We start from the raw sequence: 16,334 nt of genomic DNA, 5'->3' as shown, positions 1-16,334 counted from the left end.
TACAATCTCAAAACAAAAGCTGGTTTCAAACTGCAGTCAGAAGTTACATACAGGTCAAATATTGCCTGTATGTCTCAAGTGTTTTATATAATTGCCATTTTAAATGAATTCACTTCCCTAAAATATTTATTGAAAATACAGTAGACTTTCATCAGTCGGAACCCCAATAGTCTGAATTTACCTGCAGTCCTAACCATATTATCAATAAATTAATATTCATGGTAGATGTAGGAACCAAACTTCAAATGTATGCAAAACCTTCAAACGTGTCCTTTGCCTTGGCATTGAGTGACCAATTATTATTTTTTATTGATTTTCACCCAATTTGGAATGTCCTAGTATGTTTTTTCTCCTCACTGCAGCGAGTCCCCACACAGCACAGACTTTCTGAGGGCGTGTGAGTGCAAAATAAAATTGCCTCAGGCTGTGATAAATAGAGAAGATACTGCACATATACAAAGTTTTATTGAATTTGAAGAGCTTCAGGGGACTTACTTTGGAAATAAAGTATATACATATTCCACATGTCATACTTATGCATTTCTTACATCCATTAGGGACAGTGATGCAGGGTAACAGGTTAATGTTGCTCTTAATTGTATTATTACTTGTATTGTGATTCTTGAAATTTATTTTTGTTTACGACTGTAAGTCGCCCTGGTTAAGGGTGTCTGTTAAGAAATAAATAATAATAATAATAATAATAATAATAATAATAATAATAAAAATAATAATAATGGTTACCCTCTAGTGCAAGAGCTGTACTTCAAGACGGTTTGAGCTCACCTAGCCCGCATTGGGTGATTTTAACTGTCAGGTTTTAAAAAGTCACCAGAATGCCATGACTGAAACAGAGAATCATTTATAAAGTGAATCTAAACAAAAGCAATACATTAGTTAAGTTCGGCGCAGCACCGCTAGCGGGGAGCGACTAAATGCTGCACATATTGTTCACCTTTTATTTCAATTAGAGTGAACACACATTGACGAAAAATGACGTTGCGGAAAAGTGTCGCTGCGGCAGAATTTTAGAACGGATTGCTCGGTGAGCGATATTTTGCTGCTCAAATCCCCGGCAAATCTGGGACTAGCCAATCAGGTCCATGGTGTGGGATACGTCATGTCAATGAACTCAAATATCCATCAGTAAGGCTGGAATTAAGTCCTGATGGTCACTGGCCTCATGGTTTCCGTGATTTTTGTTGGTGTCCGTGATTTTACTCCATTTCAACCAAAAAAAAATATTATAACTTTCACGTTTGCGCTAATGATGTTGACCTAGCTTGGTTGCCTTAATTTGTAATGTAGCCCCCGTTCGCACTACTCAATACATATCCGCATTGCAAACATTTACAAAATGAGCAAAACAGCAAAAATAAGCAAATAGTTACGAGCTGCACAATAGCTGCCAGAAATGTATTTCATGAAAGCTGAGATTTGTTTTGGTCAACGTGCAACGTACTGGTAGATTACAGTCGTAAAGCTAGCTGTGATAAACACTTGGAGATTTGGAGACCTGCAGCTGCATTTTTCAATGCCAGTCGGGTCTGTGACCATATAGAAGTGTTTGAGGCCATCCCACTGTTTGAAGACAACTGTGTAGCACTGTGTTTACTATAAAATTGTCAGTGAATTGAAATGCGACAAAGTTAACCAGTTTTGGAAAAACGTGGAAACACGATTCCCAGCTTTTGCTGTAATTGCCGTCAGGTGGTTAACAGTACCAGTAAACAGTGTTGATGCAGAAAGATCATTTTCTGTATATAAAAATGTTCTTTGGGCTCCACAAAAGCATCAAACCTCTCAATGTACAACATGTTGTATCAAAATATTTAAACAAACCAAAATGTAAAATAACTGCAAACTGTACCACAGCAGAAGCAACAGATGCACACAAAACGTTCTTTTTTTAAAGGTATGTAAAACCTACCGTTTTTGTTTGCATTCCTGTAGAAAACCCACCGAATGTTATGTAAAACTGTGAAGCTTATTGATTTACAGGATTAAAACTTCAACCTGATGTTGTGAAAACCATAATAAATAAATAAAATATATTGTTGTTTTCATTTTTTCCTACTTATATAGATAGGCTCAGTTTATTTGTATGTAGGATTATTGTATTTAAAAAAAAACAAAAAAAAAACACCATTTTAGCCTTTCTCCATGATTTTAAACACATTTACCATGACTGCTCTGTGATTTTTCATATAAATTTCCGCGAGAGAATCCTAGCCCTATACATCAACATGGAGGAGCTACTGATAGCTGAAGTTTCTCAGCATCCCGAGCTATTTGATTACAAAAAATAAGAATTTCAAGGACATTGGTTATGGGTCTATTGAGTGATCCAAAACAAATACTAACCGCTTACACCCCGCATTAATCCAGTTACTTGACATCCTGTATCATTTGTCACATATGCATGTACACGTCAAGTAATTAACCAGTTGCGACTGATTATTGTGTATACAATTGCGAAAAATGTGATCCCTTTTTTCCTTAATAATAGCAGCTCCTATAAAATGTATAACTACAGATACAGTACCACAGTCCAGTCTTGTTAAGTGCAGTGCTGGATATATAATAGCTGTTTCTTTGCAGAAAAAGGCTTTCACATTGTATCCCAAAATCATATTGTATATACATATCCTTAGATAAATAAACAGCAAATATTTCTAAGTGGTGTTCTGAGCCTGGTAAATTTCTGGAGATGGACATGGTCGTTCACTCTGGGTTCAAGCAGTTCAAGAATGAGATACATTTTTTGGGTTGTTGTACAGTGCTGCGAAGTGGTGGGCGGTCTTTCTTTTATTATCGCAGCTTCACAACCGTCGATGTGTGTCCACCAAGCAAAGCGGTATTGCCGCGCGCTGCCCTGTTTCGCTCCCCGCAAGCGGTGCCGTGCCACTCATGTGTGTCCGAGGCTTTAGAAAAGTCACTTTCAAGTATGCATTTTATGTAATCTTTTTTAGTATGATTTCTGTATTGCAAATACTTACCTAGGCTTTAGTATGACATTATCCTAAGCCCTATTTACATAAGGTGAAATCTGGCAGGCTGACGGCTGAGTAGAGTGGTCCCTTTGCATATCAAAACATTTACTTTGGCAGTAGAATCTGTAGTGTACATGCTCTGCATTGTTTTCTTAGTTCACTTTTAATTACGATGGAAATGTAATGAGCTCACTGTGATCTGCAGCAAATGCCCATACCTGTATGCAAGGGATAGCAGATCCCCTCTCCCCTGGGCTATTTTAAGAAAAAGAAAAAATATATTATAAATGTGCTGTGAAAAAAATTGTATTTGGTGCACTGTTATCTGCAGACAATTTGTTTGCTGTCACCATGAACTGTACTAACAAACGATTGAGAGATTATACCTTTCAGCTAAACTGACAAGACATTCTTAACAGGGGACACATGGCCCCCTATTTACCTACAAATTCAAGGGCAAAAAGCACATTTTCTGAAATGAACCTAATAAAACTAGAAAGGAATTGATAAGAACAATACATGACCTCATCCTGCAGTAGGTGCATTTGGGTAGTTACATTACAGAGGTCCGACAAGTAGGGGTACTTTTACTCTAGTTTATAATTTGTGTGTTGTAATTAAATATATGTTTTATTTCAATACAGTGTATGTTAAGCAGTCACATAATTTGGTAGGAAGCATGTCGCAGTACTTTGACTTCACATGTGTCTAGCACTGGTTTATATAGTAAGCTACACTGTAAGAGAATTGTGAGTGACAACATAATCTACCAGACAGGAATTGAAAAGAAAACATGCTAGTTTTGTTTACTTCCTGTATCGCCATGCTCGATTATGTCCAGATTCTTTTTGTACTGGAATTGGGGGAGCATAAAGATGGCATTATTTTAATTGAACAACTGCTCCTTCATTCTTGGCATCCTAAAACCTTTCTGCCTGGATTCAAATTCCTTTGTCTACCAGCATTAACTATCCCAGTGGCTTCGCCAGACAAAATCTTTCTTGAAGTTGAATCAGTCTATCAATGAGGCTCATTTTGAGAAAACTATATACACAATGACAGTTGGTGTAATTCATGTACTAATCAATTAAGATTGAAATACAGGTGATGTGACACATCACTAACTTCTAATATTTTATAATTCTTGTACAGTAGAACATTACATTACACCAAAATGACCTGTGAACCGAACACCCCACTTCTAGCTGCAAGTCAGCAATCACTTGGCCATGCATAAAATGCAACCAGAATCCAGTACAAAAAAATGTGAGGTTAAACTACTGAAATGGCAAGTACTGGGAAACACAAATGTGTTACACTTTCAATTGAAACAAAACTTGAACTATAAAAAATTGGTACCAGACAGAGGTGAGGCAGATTTCAATCTAAGAATCACCATCAATTTAAGAATCAACATAAGTTCAGATTGAATCAAAATTCTAAAATCAACACATCACTCTTGTACAACAATTGTCGACTTTGTGTGCAAGGTACAATAAAAAATGCATGTGATTGTTAGGTTGTATGTTAAAATCTGAAAGAAACAGATTCAGTCTGTAACCAGCTTAGGCTTTAAGACTTCAAACATATCAAGGAGGTATGTTTTCAAAGTTCTAGGCTGGAGTATCCTCTGTTTTCCCTTCTGAAAGATGAAGGATAACTTCACAAGACTGCAAGTGGGATGTTCTTTCATTCTGCTTTATCATTACAATAAATCTGAAATTCGGGATTAACTTCAGTATTTTGAGTAAAACTGGTCAAAGAATAACTTCAGAGCTCAGTACTCTCTTGATGTCCACCAAGTGTCACTACTGATCACACTGACTGTCACATAATGCAGAAAACAAATTCTTCAGGAAATACAAAGGAGCAGGCTCTTCCCAGCTCTGCTACACAGGTGTCATGACCCAAATGACAAAAAACGAGTACCCATTTAGAAAAACATTAGACCTGCCCAAAAGGTTATTAACTTGATGAATATTAAACACAGCAGAGGCCTCGGAACCACTTTAATATTCTTCCACTGAGAAACATGTAAATTAGGAAGGTCAATGAATTTGCCTTTTCACCTGAGTGGCCTTCACATTTGGTGTCACGAGTTAAATGAATTTAAACTTAACCCTCATTAGACAATAGTTAACATAACAAACCTCCACGCAATTCTTTATAATTGGCAATGGCAATCATGGTTTACTCACCCCTTAAAAACGTCTCTCCAGAAAAGACTTGCGGGGCAAACTGGCCTTAAAATAGAAAATAATTCAGTCCATCACCGTCGATGAGCATCAACTTTTACACAGAATACATCTAAGCACAAGCAGCTTTTCTCGGTGGATTCAAATAAGTATTTGTTTTCATTCTCATCCTGTATCAGTTTATACACCATGTGATTCTCAAGCAGATGTAGCTGTTGTATGTCGCTGACTCTAGTAGAACAATTGACATATATCATTGATGGCAATCAACTAAAGATTAAAAGTTAAATACAAGATGTTTTGACATTTAGGCCTTTCTCTGGAGAGAGCTAAAGAGAAAAAGCAGGGTCAGATAAAGTGCCATGGGATCTATATAGTTCACTAAGCAGTGTGAAAGATCTGTTTATTTGTTGATAAGGGATACTGAACCGTCAGTATGAAAGAGGAGGCGTCAGACCCAAAATTGCAGTTTAAGTGGGCACTTTTATTATATTTCTGAAGTAAGCACAAAGGACTTTAGAAAAAGAAAATAAATAAAAGAAAACCTGCCCACTTGGACCCTGTCTAAACTTCTTGCAGGCCCTACGCTCGGCCTTGCATGAGTTAGTCTCAATGCAAGTAAAACACTATGCAAAACAAAACTTGTTTTCGTCCAGTCCAGGTTTTCACAGTGGCCACCGGTCCACTGTGGTCACTCTTCTGAGATCTCCAGGTACAGGTCCACCCAAGGTAAGTACCGCGATAACCAGTATTTTTGTAATCCACAAGGGTCTGTGTAGTAACTGTAGTTTTGTTCCTTTCAGAAATCCAGGTAAGTATCTCCAGGTTTTCGATCTGCCTTCATAAGAGAAGTTGGCGCCCCTCTGGTCCCTTGGCAGGAATATTGGAGGTAAAAGGATGCAACTACAGCCCAGCCTGTGCTGCAGTGACCTGGTGAACTTAAAAATATTCCCGACTAAAAAAAAAACCTCTACAGGAAAAAATGTATCTGTTTTTATTTTGTAAGCTCAGGCAGGGTATCAGTCTTCCACCATACTGGCACCTTTTTCTTGCCATTTCACTGATCATTCGTTACAGCAGATATTACATCAGTTTAATGGCTCAGCAAAAGGACAGCACCATTTCTCCAAACACCATGGTAGTGAGGTTATTACTGTAGGTATGTATTTTGTGTTTTTTTCCCCTCAGCTTGAATCAGAGTTAAAACTGATACAACTGCAAAAATTAGAAAATAGTATCTTATGTATGTAAATAATATGTAACATTCAGTACCAGCCTGCTTAAAACACATGTGTTTACTGCATGTTAAAAGATAATTCTTCAATTAAAGAATTTCTCTTAAATCATAGTGTTTTAAGTAATGTTTACTTGGCATGTTTTTACCCTGTATGTGAAGCTGATGCTTAGAAAACATGAAAATGCACTAAACCATAAAACCATGCTCTAATAAATGTGCATTGCATTATTTATACAGTGAGCATGTCTAATTCATTTCATGGATATGCAAGAGAATGTATTAAATTTGCTTTATGGAATAGGTTAGGAACAGATGCCAGAAGCAACTAAAGCTTGATACTAACTGTACTTAGTCTACCTTGGTTTAGTAGGTCCTGTAACAATATTATAATGAGATGTACTAAAGCTGCCAGCAATTGCTATTACAATGGCATCAATTTGTTAAGAACTTTTGAAAGCACGTTATAAACAGTCGAAATAGTTGCTGGTATTTCCCAGTCCACTCTTTCTCATGTGTTGCCAGTTGTGCTCAATGTATTTTTTGAGGCGAACACCCAAGTACTCCTTATGTCAGACAAACATGTCTGATTTAGAGAGGGACTACTGTATGATTAGCTTTTTGTGGGTGACGGTTGGGCTCCACTATATAATCTGATGGGATTATATATATATATATATATATATATATACTCTATATATACAGTACTGTGCAAAAGTTTTAGGCAGGTGTGAAAAAATGCTGTAAAGTAAGAATGCTTTCAAAAATAGACATGTTAATAGTTTATATTTATCAATTAACAAAATGCAAAGTGAGTGAACAGAAGAAAAATCTACATTAAATCAATATTTGGTGTGACCACCCTTTGCCTTCAAAACAGCATCAATTCTTCTAGGTACACTTGCTCACAGTTTTTGAAGGAACCCGGCAGGTAGGTTGGCCCAAACATCTTGGAGAACTAACCACAGTTCTTCTGTGGATTTAGGCAGCCTCAGTTGCTTCTCTCTCTTCATGTAATCCCAGACAGACTCGATGATGCTGAGATCAGGGCTCTGTGGGGGCCATACCATCACTTCCAGGACTCCTTGTTCTTCTTTACGCTGAAGATAGTTCTTAATGACTTTCGCTGTATGTTTGGGGTCGTTGTCATGCTGCAAAATAAATTTGGGGCCAATCAGATGCCTCCCTGATGGTATTGCATGATGGATAAGTATCTGCCTGTACTTCTCAGCATTGAGGAGACCATTAATTCTGACCAAATCCCCAACTCCATTTGCAGAAATGCAGCCCCAAATTTGCAAGGAACCTCCACCATGCTTCACTGTTGCCTGTAGACACTCATTCGTGTACCGCTCTCCAGCCCCTCGGCGAACAAACTGCCTTCTGCTACAACCAAATATTTCAAATTTTGACTCATCAGTCCAGAGCACCTGCTGCCATTTTTCTGCACCCCAGTTCCTGTGTTTATGTGCATAGTTGAGTCGCTTGGCCTTTTTCCACGTCGGAGGTATGGCTTTTTGGCCGCAAGTCTTCCATGAAGGCCACTTCTGACCAGACTTCTCCGGACAGTAGATGGGTGTACCAGGGTCCCACTGTTTTCTGCCAATTCTGAGCTGATGGCACTGCTGGACATCTTCCGATTGCGAAGGGAAGTAAGCATGATGTGTCTTTCATCTGCTGCAGTAAGTTTCCTTGGCCGACCACTGCATCTACGGTCCTCAACGTTGCCCGTTTCTTTGTGCTTCTTCAAAAGAGCTTGGACAGCACATCTGGAAACCCCTGTCTGCCTTGAAATTCCTGCCTGGGAGAGACCTTGCTGATGCAGTATAACTACCTTGTGTCTTGTTGCTGTGCTCAGTCTTGCCATGGTGTATGACTTTTGACAGTAAACTGTCTTCAGCAACCTCACCTTGTTAGCTGAGTTTGGCTGTTCCTCACCCAGTTTTATTCCTCCTACACAGCTGTTTCTGTTTCAGTTAATGATTGTGTTTCAACCTACATATTGAATTGATGATCATTAGCACCTGTTTGGTATAATTGTTTAATCATACACCTGACTATATGCCTACAAAATCCCTGACTTTGTGCAAGTGTATCTAGAAGAATTGATGCTGTTTTGAAGGCAAAGGGTGGTCACACCAAATATGGATTTGATTTAGATTTTTCTTCTGTTCACTCACTTTGCATTTAGTTAATTGACAAATATAATCTATTAACATGTCTATTTTTGAAAGCATTCTTACTTTACAGCATTTTTTCACACCTGCCTAAAACTTTTGCACAGTACTGTATATATATATATATATATATATATATATATATATATATATATATATATATATATATATATATATATAACAGTATTAAAATAGGTAAAATAAAAATGGAACAGAATGCATTGTACAGATGACATTTACATTTAACAAAAACAATGTTATTTGGATTCTTGCATCCTTGCATGTATAGGCGTTATCCTTCGGGCACCCTCTGCTGCAGCAAACCACAACTCAACTTATTGAACAGTGTCACACGCAATAGAGATCTCGCTAAGAAGACATAACAAATATCAACATATTTTCTCTTATTACATACGACAAAATATATACTTTGCAAATTGTCACAACGAAAATGCAAATTGAGATATGTTTGCGCTGCGACTAGCCATCTACCCCTGGATCTTTAACAGTATGTCAGTCTCAAGTGTATTTTTTTAAATGTCAGAATTGTAATGTTTAAATTGTAATTTCTTGACTTTGTGGATCAGGCAGAAAACTTGTGTTGCAGCACAAAAAAAAAAAAAAAGTCATTTTACTCACTATCGCAGCTCCACCCCGTATCATACTTAAAATATAAAAAAAGACAAGGACAGAAATCAAAAGTGAATGAAAGTAGTTTGCACTTTATCTGCTGCCTGTATGCCATATGAGCCTAAATAGACCTAAAACATGCAGTTACACTGAAGCTCTGTGAACAACAGAAATTAATGCCCAAGAGATGCCACATAGCACAGCCAATCACCTCATAAATTGTCTGTGTTGCTGTAGGGGCTACCCCCACCTCCCAGCAGATGTGTTACAATATAATATCAATACAGACACATTTTCTTATTTTTTAAAAAAACAGAAGCCTTTATCCAAGGCGACTTACAGAGACTAGGGTGTGTGAACTGTGCATCAGCTGCAGAGTCACTTACAACAACAACACCTGAAAGATGGAGCACAAGTGACTTGTTCAGGGTCACACAATGAGGGCTGAACCAGGATTTGAACCAGGGACCTCCTGGTTACAAACCCTATTCTTTAACCACTGGACCACACAGCTTCCTTGGTGGTAGTTATTTCAGGTGTTCAATGTCAATTTAAATACATTACCATGAAATGAGTCTTGGGGGCATAAGTAGTAGGTATGGAGTGTATGGTACCACTTTATAACCAAGCAGAAGTAATGATGATTAATTATCATGGAAGCAAACTGGAAATCCTGCTAATGTCACCAGTATTATACCAGAAACTACTAGAAAATGCTTTGAAACATATGGTTCACACAATAGATCTAGGGAATCAAATTGTGCTAATATTTTCAATTAAATGTCAATAGCTTAATATATATTATTACGGATACCATATATCACTTCAAATTGACCATATGGTGTACCGGTACTTTCAAATATTAGCATGTATTATGTATACCTGTAAAGCATTAAACTGTTATAATTGATCAATTGAAACATACTTGTGAGATTTTGCTACAGCTGGAAAATGAATTAGTGGGCACCTCCTATGAAATGCACAATATATTTCAGTTTAACTGGTTTCATTTGATATAATTTTAAAACACAAAAAAAAGTTTTTAGTTTATTTTTGTGACTTTTTTTGCAGATTATATCTCTTTGTATGTAATCAAATGCATCATAAATAACAGTACAGACATTTTTAAACAATATTTTGTGGCCCACTTTTAAAGAAGTACACTTCACTCTAGTTATAAAATGGCAGTTTTAACTGGCAAATGCAACCATATTGGGTCAGTTCAGCAGGGAAAATAATCAAAATCACCAAAAGTATAAGCTCAAAGAAGCCCTGTACTCAGAGCCCCGAAGATACACAGCATCATGGGAGCAGGGAAGGGAACACATTCAAGTCAAGTGTTTTTCTTAGATAAGCAATTGAATTGGACCAAAGCTGTTTTACTGAGTAAAAGCTTAGATTATAGTTTCAGTGCCTGAGAGGTGCTGATATAGCTGATAGAATTGAACACTACTGATACCAGACTTATAAGGTCAGCTTTGGATGTGAAGAATACAGACAGGGCCATTTAATTCAGGCTTTTCAAATCTACATTGGAATCAAAAGTGTTATTTATAGATACGGATGTACCTCCCCAACCCATTTTTTTCCCCCAGAGAACATATTGTTCTAAAACACTGAGGGGTTCAAAAGTTATTAATTTCTTGGTTTCTTTGAAATTATTATTATATTTAGACAGTTGTCAAATAATTTACGGTATAATTAGGGCTCCTGATTTTTGTTTTTAACCGATAAAACACCCCCAAAAATTAAATCGGTAAATACCATCCTGTATTTCTACTGGAGACTCTGCTTGCGAGATTTAAAACAAGATTACAATCAGGATGGAGGCTTGTTAGCGGGATTTAAAGCTGTATTACAGTTAAGATAGTGAGGATTTAGAATTGTGGCGAAATGTACAAAAACCCCAAAAGAATGTGCCCGTGCTTATAGGGATTTAGTTGTGGAAGACAGCAAAGGAAAGAAGGTACAACTCAAGTGTGCAAGTACTGTGGAGTTACTACTATACATATTTTGACAGAAAAAAAACAAACGCTCAAGCATTTTGGAACGTAACCGAAAACACTAATTTCATATAGAATATCAAAAACCAAAGCCCCGAAAAAACTGATTTACATACAACTTGAAAATAGCTAAAAATAAGCACAGAAAAATATAATTAATAAAACAAGAAAAACAGAAGCCCTGATTATAATATTGGTTGTAAATATAAATACTTTTTCTTGTTTTCTAACCAAAGATTTTGGACTGTGCTCTAGTGGCCATTGAGGTAGTTACCCTTAAGTAACAGTGCCATGGCAACCATATCTAATTCTGTACCTTCTTCCTGTCAATATGTGAAAGACTGACATACAATATAATTATGCTTTTGTACATTTGGTGTACTCTTCCTTTAGAATCCAAGTCAATAACATTTATACCACTTGCTGACTGTCTGCTGTAGATCATTTATAGGCCCTCTCATTCACTGATGACCTCTTCTCCCACAACACTATCCCAGTACTACTGTGGCACATTTTCATACAATACCATTATTCATGTCTACATATCATCTAACAATCAACAACACATGTGATGAGGATTACAAATATTTTTGTTAGCCTAAAACATTAATCAGTAGCATCCCAACAACAGTTCAGAAGCTCCAAAAATGACACATATTCCATACTGTATGAGCCTTTGTACTGTGCTAGTTTTACAATGCTTCACAGTAAGTTTTCTAAAATATTTTACTGCACTTGAACCACAGTGATTTTTATCTATCACTGTTTTATAAGTGTAAACTAAGCTTGCTGTCTTTTTTTAAAAATGTGTACGTATAAAGCTTTTATGGTCCCAGAGTATTCATTTTCATATCAAGTTGACTTTAGTATTCATTGAGTTATAGTGACACCTAGTGGGAACTATGTTGCTAATTATTTATCACTGTACACTTTGTTCTTTCAGCTTCTCAGTTTTCTCCCTAGTTTGATTTATCAGTATAGTATGATACTCGTATACTGAACTCCCTCAAGTGCCTCCCTGTGCTCCACATAGTAGGTGACCCAAGTCAGAGGCTTTAATAATCTTAAAATACAGTTTCAAATTTGATCAACTACAAAATGGTTGAGATAAAATGGAAATAAAACAAGCTAATAAAATATTGGCTTGAAAATGTAATTTGCATGCATATTATATACTATGTTCAATATGTAAAACGACATGTATTTTTGTGTTATGCATTCATCCGTTAGTTCCAGGTAAGGAGTGCAATGAAGTATTCAATATTTACTTCTGGGGTATGTTGGAAGATCCCAAAAATATATTGAACACCTGTGTTCAATATTTTTACACCCATTTCATAAAGTGTAAATGAGCTTTTCTCAAATCCACCCTGTCCATTTTATTTGAACATATTAGAAAACTGCTTGCTTCTCATGCACCATGGGGTCTGGAAGTTAAAAGACAGCTCCATGTGTCATTTTAATATCTTTTAATAAGTCATGAGCAGTTGTGTCCTGTCCGTCTGTCGTTCTCCCCCACCCCGGTGAGATGTTCTTCCGGATTCTGAACTCTTAATCTTTCAAAATGAAGGCAATGACAAAGTAAACTATGGGAAGTCTAATATGATTAATTGCCACTGGCATTGAATAGAAGGTTTTTCTTTATGTTTTGTAACAAAAAGATGTGTTGGTGATTGATTGCGATCCAAATTTTCAGTTTACATTAAGTTTTAAGTATTTGTCAAAGAAAGTGACACATATGTATAGACAAACTAATAAGTGTTATCGTTTTATCTCAGGATGAGGGTTTGAAACAATGGAATTACGGGCTTTGTTACCATTCCAGTGAAACATGCCTGGGCAAGTTATGATGCTGAGAGGACTCTTAGGTATCAGGGGCTATTCATCTTCCTGAGTCTCACAGTATGAGGCATTGCTGCAGGTCAGGGACTCACCTAGTTCAGATAAATTGGTTTTGTGCATCAAGTAGGGCAGGGGTTGCAAATCCGGTTCTGAAGGCAGTTCCACCCAAAGCTTAATAGGCATCATCAAAAATATAACGATTGTAGGACCTGAGTTGGGGTTTAAGTGCACTGGTTCAGTTATACAATTTAGTACTTGTTTGGGAAAAAAATATCCGGAATAGAAGGGGAAACTTTGGCCCCGTGGGTCTTTAGCCCGATTAGCTATACAGTCAATCAAGCCCTATGCTTTAGGTCAGTCACACCCCCATGATCTCTCATTGGATCTGTAACAATGGAGGGTCGTTACACATGTGGGTTGTCACTGAACAATACTGAGGCAGACTCAGAGCATTGGGACTGGCACGCTACACAGGCGCGAAGATTTAATAAACACAAGTGCTGATACTAGGGTAAATGTAGGGCATATTTAATAAACAATACAAAGCTGAAAATAAAAGTTTGCCACACTAGGCGAATGCTAGTCCCATGAAAATAAATGCTCCAGGAACCTGCTACTCTACGTAAACCCTCTCTATACACTGTTTGGGATCAACATCCCCTAAACTAGCCTATTCCTGGGCCTTCTCACGGCGACTCCTGCCTCTTCACACAGGCTCGGCTGGGCATTTCCTTCACGAGCACCGTCTTGCAGTTGAGGGGTTCTGTAGTAGTTAATCCTGTGGAGTGGATACTCTCCTGGGTTGTGGTTGTGTGCAGGGGTAGACCCTCCTGGGGTTAGTGCTGGCTCCATAGCTTTAGCTCCTGGGTTGGTACGAGTCTGCAACACAACAAACAAAACACAGCAATCTCTCAGCACCCGTCTGTATGGCTATGGCTGGGCAATAGCCTTGAGCTGTAGCGCAGGTGCTTTTTGAGCGTCTCCTGTTGCGCATCCCAGCTGCTTCCCTCAAGGCACACATGCACTCCAAGAACCAGCAACATGGTCTCCCTGTCACAGGACCCAGTAGATTTATTGATTTTAAATATTTTGTAGATATCTACAGGAATAGCCATATATTGCACTCCAGTACATTTGCATTGCCAGAAAGACTGGACCTGCAAAATTGTATTTCATTTAGTGATCAGAAGGATTGCTGAGACTCTGTACTGTATAGTGTCGTCTAGCTAGTGTTAGGCTTCCATCTACAAACAATGCAAGGTTAACTTACAATAGCTTCCTGCCCAGGCTGCATTTATTTTCCCCTCCTTATTTAGCATTTGTCTGGAACATAAGACTTCAGATCAGTTCCAGAATCCTGGATTTTTACTCTTGGAGTTGCACAATGCAACGGATATCCGCAGCAGACGAAAATGGTCACATTCAAAGTGCAGCAATGTCAAAGTTACTGGATTAAGCCGAGATGAAATGTAGCCAAAAGGAGTGTTGACAAAGGCGGGCGAATCTGGTACCTGCATGATATGTGTTCAAATTAAATTCTGAGGTAAATAAAAAGCCTCACTTTCGATCCAAACAGAACGACCCACATTGATGGCTTGTAGTTCTGCATGAAGATGTTTTATTTGGATTGAAGAGGCCGGTCTTTGTGCCCCCTTAACACAGTCATATAGGTAGACAGTATACTGTAGGTAGCACCTCAAACTTCAGCTAGTTTATGTACGGATATTCAGAAACTAAAATATAAAAATGTTATCGTAAATCTAATGTAAAATTTAAGTGGACAAAAGATGTAGAGCTTCTCGTTTCTTGTAGTATTAATGAGAAGTTTTCATTTTCATCTATTGTGCTGGGAAGTGATACTGTATGATCATTGCCGTTTCTTTTTTAAGGTTGGGTTCAGGTAGAGAATGATAACAAGCAGTACTGCTGGCATTCTTCTGTGGTAAATTAAGAGACTGGAGCAGCACTGGTTTAGAGACCTCCACACAGAACATCAGGTGCTTCTTGAAATCACAACAGCCCCACTGCATGAGCTTCTTGAGCAAACCTTAAAACTTATAGGAACCAACATTAATGCAAATCCATATTGTAAACACAGTTAAACAGAATTTTCTGAACATTTTAAATTAAGAGGTCCTTATTTGTGAACACTTACCATTCCAGTATTCTGTTTAAGAAACATGGATGTTTCAGCGACCTCGGTTAGTTGAAGGTTTAGTCAAATTTAATTTGTTCTTTTAATGCATACTACAGTGTAACATTTTAAAAACACACTAATGTCAGCATATGCCAATACAAACCATAAACATGAATCTAGTGGTGACATTTAAAAATTGTTTTAAATCATAACCAAAACTGTCCCAACGATAGTCCCATCCTTTAACATCCAAAGTACCCCAGCTGTAAACTACCAGCAGCTATTAGGATGATTTCAGGGATGTGAAGAAAAGTGGAAGGCATTGTCTGGCACTGTTCTGATGGAACCTTAAGGTAATAAAAAAAAAAAAAAAAAAAAAAAAAAAGTAGTTCATTAAAACTTTTTCCTTTCGTGATATTTATCTTTCTTTTTTCTTTGTGTAGCTTCACCATCACCACCTGTGTTTGCGTTGGCCAGTTGAAGACACCTTCTTGAACTCAAGACCAGTTCTCGTCAATGTTGACCTCAATATATGAGTGGGATTTCAGACCAAAGTTTTTGTTTACAACTTTGGTTGGCAGTTTGACCATTTAAAAGACATCTGTTTTGAATAATGAGAAAATAGGAAACCCTAACAGCTTTCCTTTCATATTTTCCATCTAAAAAACATTGCTTTGTTGAAAATTGACTTTTAATTAACAAGAACGTGCAGGTGAATCCTGTATATTGTTTTAAATTATTCTATTCTTAACTGCAGACGACCAACCACAATTAACAGCTTTGACACGGCCTAAAGGAATGGAAGGACAGGAACCATGAAGAACACAATTAAAGTTAAAACATGTGCACATAAGAAAGTTTACAAACGAGAGAAGGCCATTCAGCCCATCTTGCTCGTTTGGTTGTTAGTAGCTTATTGATCCCAGAATCTCATCAAGCAGTTTCTTGATGGATCCCGGGTGTCAGCTTCAACAACATTACTGGGGAGTTGGTTCCATACCCTCACAATTCTCTGTGTAAAAAAGTGCCTCCTATTTTCTGTTCTGAATGCCCCTTTATCTAATCTCCATTTGTGACCCCTGGTCCTTGTTTCTTTTTTCAGGTCAAAAAAGTCCCCTGGGTC

The sequence above is a fragment of the Acipenser ruthenus genome, chromosome 14, assembly GCF_902713425.1.
Source record: "Acipenser ruthenus chromosome 14, fAciRut3.2 maternal haplotype, whole genome shotgun sequence".
Classification (NCBI taxonomy): Eukaryota; Metazoa; Chordata; class Actinopteri; order Acipenseriformes; family Acipenseridae; genus Acipenser; species Acipenser ruthenus.
The sequence above is the reverse complement of the archived record's forward strand: the minus strand, read 5'-3'. Positions refer to the sequence as shown.